This window comes from Podarcis bocagei (assembly GCF_964188305.1).
Source record: "Podarcis bocagei genome assembly, chromosome: 5".
In the NCBI taxonomy this organism is placed as follows: Eukaryota; Metazoa; Chordata; class Lepidosauria; order Squamata; family Lacertidae; genus Podarcis; species Podarcis bocagei.
The window spans coordinates 76,426,870-76,439,164 of NC_138129.1; the positions used below are offsets into that span (position 1 = coordinate 76,426,870).

The 12,295-nt window shown below is 43.4% G+C and overlaps 1 long non-coding RNA gene across 1 annotated transcript; it reads left to right on the forward strand.

Annotated features, from left to right (window-relative positions):
- The first annotated feature begins 6,001 nt into the window (after positions 1 to 6,001).
- Positions 6,002 to 11,555, forward strand: LOC308586934. Its single transcript, XR_014008148.1, has 3 exons — positions 6,002 to 6,139; positions 8,166 to 8,288; positions 11,480 to 11,555. It is a non-coding gene; the product is annotated as an uncharacterized lncRNA (long non-coding RNA).
- The last annotated feature ends 740 nt before the right edge of the window (positions 11,556 to 12,295 follow it).

Sequence of the window (12,295 nt, forward strand, 5' to 3'; positions counted from 1 at the left end):
ATTTTAAAATTTTTTTTCAACTCGTTACACAGGATCACACTTCAAAACGACCTTGACAGATTAGAGAACTGGGCCAAAACAAACAAGCTGAACTTTAACAGGGAGAAATGTAAAGTATTGCACTTGGGCAAAAAAAATGAGAGGCACAAATACAAGATGGGTGACACCTGGCTTGAGAGCAGTACATGTGAAAAGGATCTAGGAGTCTTGGTTGACCACAAACTTGACATGAGCCAACAGTGTGACGCGGCAGCTAAAAAAGCCAATGCAATTCTGGGCTGCATCAATAGGAGTATAGCATCTAGATCAAGGGAAGTAATAGTGCCACTGTATTCTGCTCTGGTCAGACCTCACCTGGAGTACTGTGTCCAGTTCTGGACACCACAGTTCAAGAAGGACATTGACAAACTGGAACGTGTCCAGAGGAGGGCAACCAAAATGGTCAAAGGCCTGGAAACGATGCCTTATGAGGAACGGCTAAGGGAGCTGGGCATGTTTAGCCTGGAGAAGAGGAGGTTAAGGGGTGATATGATAGCCATGTTCAAATATATAAAAGGATGTCATATAGAGGAGGGAGAAAGGTTGTTTTCTGCTGCTCCAGAGAAGCGGACACGGAGCAATGGATCCAAACTACAAGAAAGAAGATTCCACCTAAACATTAGGAAGAACTTCCTGACAGTAAGAGCTGTTCGACAGTGGAATTTGCTGCCAAGGAGTGTGGTGGAGTCTCCTACTTTGGAAGTCTTTAAGCAGAGGCTTGACAACCATATGTCAGGAGTGCTCTGATGGTGTTTCCTGCTTGACAGGGGGTTGGACTCGATGGCCCTTGTGGTCTATTCCAACTCTATGATTCTATGATTCTATATATCATTTCCCAAAATCCTTTTATTACCTTACATTTCCACCTTTGGCTCTTAAGTGCGGACCCACTCACAGTGACCCCTTCACAGGGAACAAGGCCTAACCTTTGAAGGTGAACAAGCTGGACAGGACAACATTCTGGGATTTAAAAATAGGCCACAACTTTATTGATTCCAGATTTTGGCTTAGGTATTGGGTGTATATCCCTCTCAGCTCCCCTGGTGCAGGGCCAACACATGACAAGGTCAAGCCTAGGGTTAAGGGTGCTGTTGGCATATATAGGCTGGGGGCAGACCACAGTGAAGCCTGCTCCACTTTGGTCTGCTCCCAAGCTCCACCCACCCAGCCTGGCTGGATTGGCCAGAATTCAAAATATCGGGAGGCGGGAAAGCCTGCCAATCCAAGTGGCTGGCCCGGGAATTTCCCAACTGCTGGCCAACTAGCCCCAATGTCGCTCCTCAAGGGATGGAGTCTGCTGCAACAGGTTGTAACAGCTGCCCACCCCTGGACTGGGTAAGTAGCCATTATCTGTGACCTGTTTGAGTGGGTGGGACGTTTTAATCTAAAATACAATTTTTTATGTTTTTCTTTTATGCCCGTTTTAATGTATGTGTTTGTTTATTTGTTTCTATATTGGAAGTCACTTTGAGTTACAATAAAAAGCGAACAATAAATATATTTACAAACAACAACCTTCCTCCCATGGTTCTTTATAGATCTCTCCAACTTGTACTTTACATTTGTCTTCTAAATTGGAAGCATATGTAGGGGAAAAATACACATTTCTCAGTGTAATTGTAAAAAATTCCCATGATTCTTGAATGTTTGTTTGTTTGTGTGTGTGTGTGTGTGTGTGTGTGTGTGTGTTTAAGGAGATTTCAGGGGAAAGATGTAGCTGATGAGCATCACAGTTCCATCAGCAGCATGCTTATTTCTTACAAATGCTAAGCTAAACCCTTCCTTTGTAATGTACAGCTACCTGGTGCCTTCGCTTATTAAAACAGGCTCCCCGCAGGCCTAATTTGCTGCCTTCATTTATGAAACTGGACTCCTGTTGACCTACTTGATTGACTTCATAACACTATCTTACTAACGTTTCTATTTAAAACTCTTAATACCTTGCGGTTACAACCAACATTATGCTGCGATTGCAAAGAGATTGCCAAGATATATGAAGGAGTTTACCTTGAAGCCATAAAACTGCTTTTCTAAATTCCCTGGGTACTTTTTGGCTTACTAATTTAGGGCAGATATTACATAAAAGTTCCCAGCAGAGGGGTAGTTGGGGGGGGGGGAGCTCCTTTGTTAAACTGGGGTTTTTTAATTTGTCTCTGATGATTTTTTAAGCATGCAACAAGAAAACACCTGCCAAAGATAGTTCTGTTTGATTGAAATATGCAAATGCAGTATTAGTTTTATATCAGTTTAACTGTCATGCCTTCCTTCAAAGAATTTTGGGAATGGTAGTTGTGGTGAGAATTCTCTGTTAGAGGTTCCTAGAGTCCGTTGCAGAAATAGCAGTGAATTGGGAAAAGTTGGGAGACTATGATTATATGCAAAATCTGCTTCCTCAGCAGATGTGACAAGGAAGGAACACACACACACACACACACACACACACACACACACACTGGCATCAAAATTTCCATTTCTCTTGTGTGGGAGCCTGTCAAGCTTGCAACTACATTATGATCAAATAGTAAGTTGGCTTTGATACTTACACACCCAAAGTCTTTCAGTAGTTAGTAGCATTTGAGAGCCAGTGTGGTGTAGTGGTTAGGAGCGGTAGTCTCGTAATCTGGGGAACCGGGTTCGCTTCCCCGCTCCTCCACATGCAGCTGCTGGGTGACCTTGGGCCAGTCACACTTCTCTGAAGTCTCTCAGCCCCACTCACCTCACAGAGTGTTTGTTGCAGGGGAGGAAGGGAAAGGAGAATGTTAGCCACTTTGAGACTCCTTAAGGGAGTGAAAGGCGGGATATCAAATCCAAACTCCTCCTGTTCTTCTTCTTCATCTCCTTAGGCTGTTTTAGGGTCCTTCTCTAGATCATCACTATTTTAGTAGGATTCATTCACATGCTGGCATTTAAAGCTGGTTTGGCCTCTTGCAGGAAAGAAAACTGCTTCCCCACCCAGCCCCAAACCGGCCTTTTTTTGCAATAAGGACAGTGACAAGTAAATACACTGGAAAGTGTGGGATAATACTTGTGTCCCACTTGCACTGCACATTTAAAGCAGTATTGTGCCACTTTAAACAGTCGTGGATTCCATCAAAGAATCCTATAGCATGATGCTGCTTCAAATATATAATGCAGACAGCAACATTGCCTAACTTTCCCATGAACAATGGAATGCTCAATAAACTACTAATATTGCCTAACCTCCCCTTAAACTTTGTTCAAACAAATCAGGATACGTGCTCAATAAACAGGTCATCTGGAAGCAATCTTCCTCTAGTTGTCCCAGAAACCTACTACTTACGTTACATCAAGGGCTATAATCAATGTTTCATCTTCCCCTTAATTAGCAAGTATGTCGTACGTATTGTTATATGTGTTCTTTTTGTTGCCTGTATTTTTAAATGGTGTGTGTGTGTGTTTAAAATGAGCCACAGTTCTCAGGGTTGTGAGGGAATGACTCTTAAATGAATTAAGCCTGTAATGTGGATGCTTGAAGAAAATCGTCATTTTAGCCGGAGCACCAAAACTTTCACATTAGTACTCATTACCATACCAAATGAAAAAGAGCATGCCAGTTTAAATATTTAAATATGAAATATAAATATTTAAAATATAAACGCTCTGCTCCTCCACACGTGGTCCTGCCTAATGACAGATAGGTCGCCAAATTTGTTTTCAAGCTTTCTCAATATGGCTTGAGCAATTCAATTTTGGTTTTCCAGATGGGGTCAGCAATATTGATGGAATGGTACATGTGGCAAAAGAAAACAGCCGAGTGAAATGCTTAGGTGGATATGTGTTTCAGCCAGCATGTGTCACCTTTAAATCAGGGTTAACTACTGCTTCAGTTGATACATTTCATGAGGGATGGGCTCTTGTTGTGTGGAAGATAGGCAGCTGACTTACAGCATGTCAGAGCATAGAGATTTCTAGCTGTTGTGAACTGGCTGCATAGGAGTGGTGGGAGGCACCTAGCTGGGGAACCCCCAAGGGAATCCCCATGGGAAGAAGGCTAAGAGTCCGGGGAGTGGTAGTGAGATGACGATGAGTGGTCAGAGGGAGAAGAGGGAGCAGACTGGGAGGGGTAAGTGTCGGAAGCCGAAGAAGTAACAGGGTTTAGTGAGCAGGAGGAGCCTGTGGCAGAGAGCAGTCCAGAATTAGAGACAAAAGCAGAGGCTGGAGAGAAGGAGGACCAAGAGGCGGAGATGAGGCAGGCTGCTGAAGAAGCCAGGGAGGCCTCCCTCTCCTGCTACGACTAGCTCCCCTCTCCCAGAACCAGAAGAGGTATGAAGAGGGAGGAGCAAAGGCAGGCACGGCGATCAAGTCTCAGATTGCTTGGAAAGGACCCAGGGGAGGAGGAGACGTAGGGAACTGTGGGGACTTTCTGTCCCCACAGCTGCCTCACAGTGGCAAGTCATGCTGGGATGAGTTGCTGTGCTCACTAGGCCTAGCCTCCCGAGTTGACCTTGTTTCCTTGAATATAGAGTCAACTTCACTGACGCCGTGTGATTTATTGCTGACCTGCTCCTGGCTTCTGCTCCTGACACTCACCCAGTATTGTCTACACTCACTGGCACTGTCTCTTTGGGATTTCAGCAGGGCACATTCCCAGCCCTACCAGGAGATGCCACTGAGCTTTCAGTGGTCTGCCTCTGAAAGGACTGCTGCCTACAGATATTTTTTGGCTGTGGCATGGAGACAATCTCATGGGTGAGCACAATCTGTGTGGCAAGCCAGTACAAATGAAACTGTTGAGTGCATGGTTGCAATGTGTAGGCACTTTTGAGTTGCCTCGCTGTATTGGGGGTGGGTGGGGGGAGGCAAGGAGGCCAACAGCAGATGGAGCCAGAGCCAATGACAGAAGGAGCCAACTCATTCTAAGTTTGTCCCCCTTCCTGGGAATTCTGCAAGGGCAACACTCATTTTGAAAAGGAGAAAGCTGGCAAGTGGTGCCAACCCCTGGACTTGGCATAAGCAAGAAAGCAAGCAGGTGGGGACTGGATGAGAGCAGATGGAGGTTGGCAGAGTGGTGCTCCATTAGCACTAATGGATCAAACCCCCTCCCCGTTATAACATGTGAAGTGGCCCTAGGCAAGAGAGTAGGAAGATATGGCGACTTCTGCCCTGCTTAATTTGTTCTTGAACATAGCACAAACAGGGCTTATAAATTCTTCATTGAAGACCCATGTATATTTCATCTGTAATCAAAACCGTTAGTGTTTCTCATACCCATTTTTGAATGTAAGTTCTTTACCCCTGTGTCCATGTCAACAAGGACCTCAGCAAGGCAGCAGCTTAATTGCCGATGCTGCCAAATCCCCATAGAGAATATGCCTCTTTTGATTCCGGTCTTCCTTTTCCTTGTTAATGCAGAAAGATGATTAAAAATTGAATTTCCATAATGCTGCACTATAAACGGCTATTTATAAGCAGATAACTGGATTAGTTGCTATGGAAACAGAAAATATCGTGCCGAAATCGAATCAGCATAATCTAGAAAGGATCACTTCTGTTCAGGCGCGGCACCCTCTTACTCCTCTATTCATCTTCTTCTCTGCTCCCAGCCATGGCTGTAGAAATCCCATCACAGCCCCCACATCCCCTTCTGCATTGGTGGTCGAAGTGGGGTGGGTGGGGGGTAGAACGAGAAAACCATACTGTGGAACTATACTGCGCTCTCTCTCTCTCTCTCTTTTAGAATTGAGCTTCAGAATTTGGTTTTTTGTTCCGGTCCATGAATCTGTGGGGACTAATTCATTTCAAGCGAACCATACCATAATCACCACTTTGCGATTCTGAATGCCGATGTGCCGTCAATAAAGCCATCAAAAGAAGCTGAGCCATGTTGATATACAAAGATGGCAATGCTTGCCGTGTGCACATCAGGCTTCTGTGATGCTGGTATGTTTCTATGGCAACAGGCCTCTTGCCTCATCACTGTAGCAACAGGTGCCTGATCCCTTTGGCAGCCAGTCTGAAAATCTGCAACAGTATTGTAATTGTATCCTTTTTGCTGGCTCACAATTTTTTGCTCTCCAGCGCTGCTAATCAGGGCCAACGGAAAGAGCCCGATCTTGCAATCCGGCTTGGCCACCATTCGGTATAAGAGGAACTCAATAAGCATTTTCTTATCTGGACCCTCATTGCAAATTTTTATCAATGAATTGCTTAAAGGTGGTCCGAAAGTAATTTCATGTGGACCACCCAGGGCACACTGATTGCTGGAATACTGGCAAAGAATGCTAGACTAGGTAGGTCTTCATAATAATAATAATAATAATAATAATAACAACAATAATTTATCTATACCCCGCCCATCTGGCTCTGTTTCCTCAGCCACTCTGGGTGGCTTCTAACAGAATATTAAAATACAATAACCTATTAAACATTAAAAGCTTCCCTAAACAGGGCTGCCGTCAGATGTCTTCTAAAAGCCTGGTAGTTGTTTTTCTCTTTGACATCTGGTGGGAGGGAGTTCCACAGGGCGGGTGCCACTACTGAGAAGGCCCTCTGCCTGGTTCCCTGTAACTTGGTTTCTTGCAGTAAGGGAACTGCCAGAAGGCCCTTGGCACTGGACCTCAGTGTCCGGGCAGAACAATGGGGTGGAAACACTCCGTCAGGTATACTGGACCGAGGCCGTTTAGGGTTTTAAAGGTCAGCACCAACACTTTGAATTGTGCTCGGAAACGTACTGGGAGCCAGTGTAGGTCTTAAAACAAATCCACCAGGGCACTTGAGCTTTTAAGCAAGATTGATTACTTAAAATGATTTAACAGACATTAGTTTTGCCTGACCTGCTCAGAAATCCTGAGTATGTCCTTCGGCCGTATAATATGGGGATTCTAGTAAAAGAATTGGGCTACACAAAAGTATAGCCAGGCCATATCTGATGACACACCGTACATTTAAAGCAGTATTATACCACTTTAACTGTCATGGCTACACCAAATCCTGGGAACCTATAGTTTGCTAAGGGCGCTGAGAGCTGTTAGGGAGACTCCAATCCCCTCAAAGAGCTCCAGTTCCCAGAGTTCTCTGGGAAGAGGAATTGATTGTTAAACCAGTCTGGAAATTATAGCTCTGTGAGGGGAATAGAGGCCTCCTAACAACGCGGGACGTGAGTGGCGCTGTGGGTTAAACCACAGAGCCTAGGACTTGCTGATCAGAAGGTCGGTGGTTCAAATCCCTGCAACGGGGTGAGCTCCTATTGTTCAGTCCCAGCTCCTGCCCACCTAGTAGTTTGAAAGCACGTCAAAGTGCAAGTAGATAAATAGGTACCGCTCTGGCGGGAAGGTAAACGGCGTTTCCGTGCGCTGCTCTGGTTCAGGATGAAATTCTGTTGCTAAATCGTCCACACCAGGCTAGTCTTCAAAAACGTCTTACTTTGTTACAACAGACAACCTAGAATTTCATAACTCTTACATTATTATTGATGGGACGCGGGTGGCGCTGTGGGTTAAACCACAGAGCCTAGGACTTGCTGATCAGAAGGTCTGTGGTTTGAATCCCTGTGATGGGGTGAGCTCCCATTGCCCGGTCCCAGCTCCTGCCAACCTAGCAGTTCGAAAGCACATCAAGTGCAAGTAGATAAATAGGTACCGCTCCGGCGGGAAGGTAAATGGCATTTCCGTGCACTGCTCTGGTTTGCCAGAAGTGGCTTAGTCATGCTGGCCACATAACCCGGAAGCTGTACGCCGGCTCCCTCAGCCAGTAAAGCGAGATGAGGGCCGCAACCCCAGAGCCGGCCACGACTGGACCTAATGGTCAGGGGTCCCTTTACGTTTACACGCTTAACTAACTATAGTTCCCAGGACTCTTTGAGGGAAGCCAAAATGTGATATAACAGCTCTTTAACTGTGTAGCACGGATGCAACCTATAACAGCAATTCTATCCATGCCCGCTGTGAACTCAGTACGGCTGAATTTGGTGAGGCCTTTTCCCAGATAAACAAACAAACTAATGCTAAAACTTTGAGAATATCAAATTCTGTCATTATATCCTTTAATCTTCTGGGTTCTTCTGCAGTCAACATTGTTAAGGGCTCTTTGTTTTTATTTAATACAAAAGTGTTCATTCTACGTTTTGGGAAGTCCTGTGAGAGGTCAGTCATTTTTTAATTTTACAGATGGTGTGGTCCACAGCCTGCCTGATCATGGATATACAATCTCATCTAACTGAATCAGTTGCACCATTTGTATTCCAAGCTATAAAAAGATTCGCAAGCAATTCTTACAGAACTGTTGAAGAGGTACTGGTTTTAATTTTGTTCTAAACTTGTTTAAGTTTTTACTAATTAAATACTGAGTTTTATTTTTTAAAAAATGGAGCTTCTTTCCCCCTTGTTGCATGAAATGAATACCCCATGGCAACCCAGCAGATGCAGTGAATTGAAATCCATTTTCCCAGGTTATGAGAGGGGTGACAGCAATAGGAACCTCCTTTTTAAAGCACAACAAAACTGCACAACACCTCCTAGGTACATCAGGGATGTTGTAAGGAAGATTCTCCCATGGAAAGCTGGGCCATAGCATAGCTACTTATTTATCCAGTGTGATTTAGGAGAAATATTATAAATGAGTACGTTTAGGCATTTTGGTGAGTACAGTGGTACCTCGGGTTACAGGCGCTTCAGGTTACAGACTCCGCTAACCCAGAAATAGTACCTCAAGTTAAGAACTTTGCTTCAGGATGAGAACAGAAATTGCGCGGCTGCGGCGCGGCAGCAGCGGGAGGCCCCATTAGCTAAAGTGGTACCTCAGGTTAAGAACAGTTTCAGGTTAAGAACGGACCTCCAGAACGAACTAAGTTCTTAACCCAAGGTACCACTGTATAGATCTCAATGACAGCAGTGCAACACTAGTAAGAGCTTTATAATATCACTTTCACAGAACGTGAAGTCAAGGCAACCTGCTCATTTGCATAACTCCAGCCTAGGTTTGATGTTTTCATCCCCCAAAAGTTTTTGATTTGAGTTTCTACTGAAATGAGGCTGCATTTTAATGTTGTATTTTAATCTTGTTTTTAAGTTGTATTTTAATCAATTGTTTTATACCTGGTGTTAGCTGCCCTGAGCCCGGTCTGTCTTGGCTGGGGAGGGTGGGGTATAAATTATGATGATGATGATGATGATGATGATGATGATGATGTTCCATCATGCTAGTTTCTGACACAAATATGGACTCCCAAAACTTATTTCTGAACCATGTGTGGGCAATACCCAACTAACACATCCTGTTAACACAAGAATTTCCACTACCACAATGGGGCTTTACCCCCTCCCCTCTGTGTGCCCCACACCTTTGCCAAATCTCTGTAGAGTTGTGAGAGCCCCTAAAAACAAATTCAGGGGGCAAACGGGGGGGGGGGTCCTGTTTCTCAAGTGCAAATCCTTGCACTGATGGGATGTGTTACTCAGTGCTACTTTGGATACAACCCCTGGTATTTTCTGTGCCTATTTTAGATTTTGTGAGGCCAAGAACAACACATAGCAAAGGAGCATTAGGAAAGGGTCCTCTCTAGATACATGATCCGACACATGGCATTCGAACCCAGGAATGCTTTAAATTGATGGCAATTATTCTCAAATATCCAAGTACACAGAGGTGTTATGTTGAAGACCTTTAAGCACCACTCGTTGTAGAGAGTCTGCAATTCTCCCGTTTATATTTGTTTTTGTATCCAGAAAAATGTGGGGGCTTTGGAAACCGCTCTTTAATATCAATATTTGATTGAAAGAATTTCAATTCTACATTGCATTTTTGTATCTATATTTTTCTAACACACATTTTTGTTCTCCCCCCCCTCACTTCCCCCTTTCCCTCCTCTGTATCACATTATTTCTTTATATTTTTGATGCTATGGATTCATTTATCCATATTGCTTAAAAAAAATAATTCCCACATGCCAGTGTACCTGATTTAACTCAGGAAACTGATGAAGCAGACTGTGTCCCTTCAAAGCTTGTGCCATAATTAATTTGTGAGTCTTGAAAGACCTACGAGATCTTGGTTGCTTTTGCTGCAACACATGAACAGGGCTGTCCCCCCTGACCTTGTTCAGCATGTGAATCTTTGTTAATGCCTTGAAATGTTCTCAGCTCATGAATTGTGCATGAATAGCTCTGTATAGTTTTGTTGTTTAATCATTATAGCACAATCTGGCTTCTCACCATTGGGACCTTGGTCTACAGCTGGCCTTGAATCCTGAACAAATGGGAGTAGCATACACTTTGTTGATTAATGCCTGAAAATAGTTCTTTATGCAATTAATTTTCCTGTTCTGGGGGGGATGACTAAGGAATGAAGCTCAGAGGCCTCCCTCCCAGATCTACAGGCAGAGTTATCCAATGCTGGCCAAGGGAAGACCTCCACTGTGGATCACCTCCTCCATCCAAAGACAGCATGGTCCATAGCATTCTATAGCCCTTGAGATGCCCTCCCAGAGACCATAGAGTCACACCCTTAATATTCAGAAATGTGCATGCATTTTCTGTTACCCAGAACCAACCAGAGGACAAATTGACAATTGTAACTCTTGCGGGACACAGACGAGATACCTCTGCTTCAATGAGGAATTTCATATTTATTTTAATGATATTAGCACAATAAACTCACACAGTAGCATTGATTCTGTAATTATTTAACAAAATACATTTATAGCAATTTACAAATAGTTTTTTTTGTTTTCATTTTAAAACAGTGCATAACATTTTATTAGAACACAATACTTTATATAGAATTCTCGTTTAAAAACATATCTTGTATTTTACCCAATTTATTTGTTTTTCTTAGTAAAGCACAGCCTAACAAAGAAATTGGTGCCCGTTTTAGTGAGTAAGAAAAAACTAGAAGATGCCACCTGTCAATTTATCTGATTTGTTTGAAATTAAGGTATCAGTGGAATGTAAACAAAGGTTAATTTTATAAAAGGCTCCATAAATGATATACATGCCGGAGTCAAGAGTTCCAATGCATATCTTATTGTTATTTTGTTCTTTAATGTGATTATTTTTCTGAGAAGCCAGTATTAAAAAGAGTAGCCTTTGGCACTTCCGAGTAAAAAAAGAGTATTTTCAATATTTTAAGTAAAGAATGCAATTACAATGATTCTGCAAGTGCTTTTAAAATTGTCTGCTATTAAGTAGGAAAAGTTTAGGTAGGAAAAATAGCACACTGCACTTGAAAGGATGCAGTGAATTTCAGAGACTTAAAAGCAACTTGTGATGCCTTTATCTATGGTAAACTAACTAAAACAAAGCAAACTATAAACCATTGCTCCCACTAAAGCTCACTCCACTCTACCTACTGTTGACAGAATAAGCTGCTTTCCCAGAAGGGCTATTTTTTAGTCCTTGTATTATTGCAGTTGCTTAAATTGTCATTTCCCCTTCTTAGATTATCAAGTTATTAACAACTCTGTGTTCTCTCACTATATTTCTAGGTCAGCCTTGATTGCATCTTCGTTTCAAGGTCTTCCCTACTTGGTGTATCTAAACTAAACTACAATCCCTCATCAAGCCAAGTGTTTGCAATATTTTTTGTAAAAAAAAGTGGGAGGGAAAGGTCAATACCAAGCAGATCTGCTTGGGTTGTTTTATAGTTTTTTAAAAATGCTTATAAATACTGTATATGGAAAACAGTCACCCCCAACCCGGCTAGGTAGATCTGTATGCAGATTTTCTAAAAACGTTGGGATCTTTGGGTGCAAGAAAGTGCTGGATATGACAATCTGCTGGCCGGATGCCTGCATCCAGCGATCAGGGCGGCATACTTGGTTCCTGAGCTGGATTGGAAATTTGCATGGATGGCAACTGACACAGGGTCTGTTGAAATGGGATGTGGAGATACAACTGGATATCCACCCCAGTTCTCAGCGCGGCGCACTCATGGGCGCAAAATGGTATGGTTAATGGTGCCTTTGAATCGAATCCAGATGAGAAATGCTAAACCCAACCTGCTCTCTGAAGTCACTGCATATGGGGCTTTTGTTTCTGCACAAGTCATTGCCTGCTAAATACTGTTGCATGGGACTGACATGGGGTTTTCGAGCCGTTACCTGAAGATAGCGCAGGAGAGCGCGTTTCGCAGGTATGAAACCTCAGTTCTGTCACTGTCCGGGCAAGTGTGAAAGGCTCTCAGGTAGGAAAACTGGGAATGACCTCTGTTTTAGGACCCCAGAGACTAGCTTTCGATGGGGGCAAGGTGTGAATGCATAGCTCAGCTGTGAAACTGGGTGATCTTGGGCAAATCGATATCT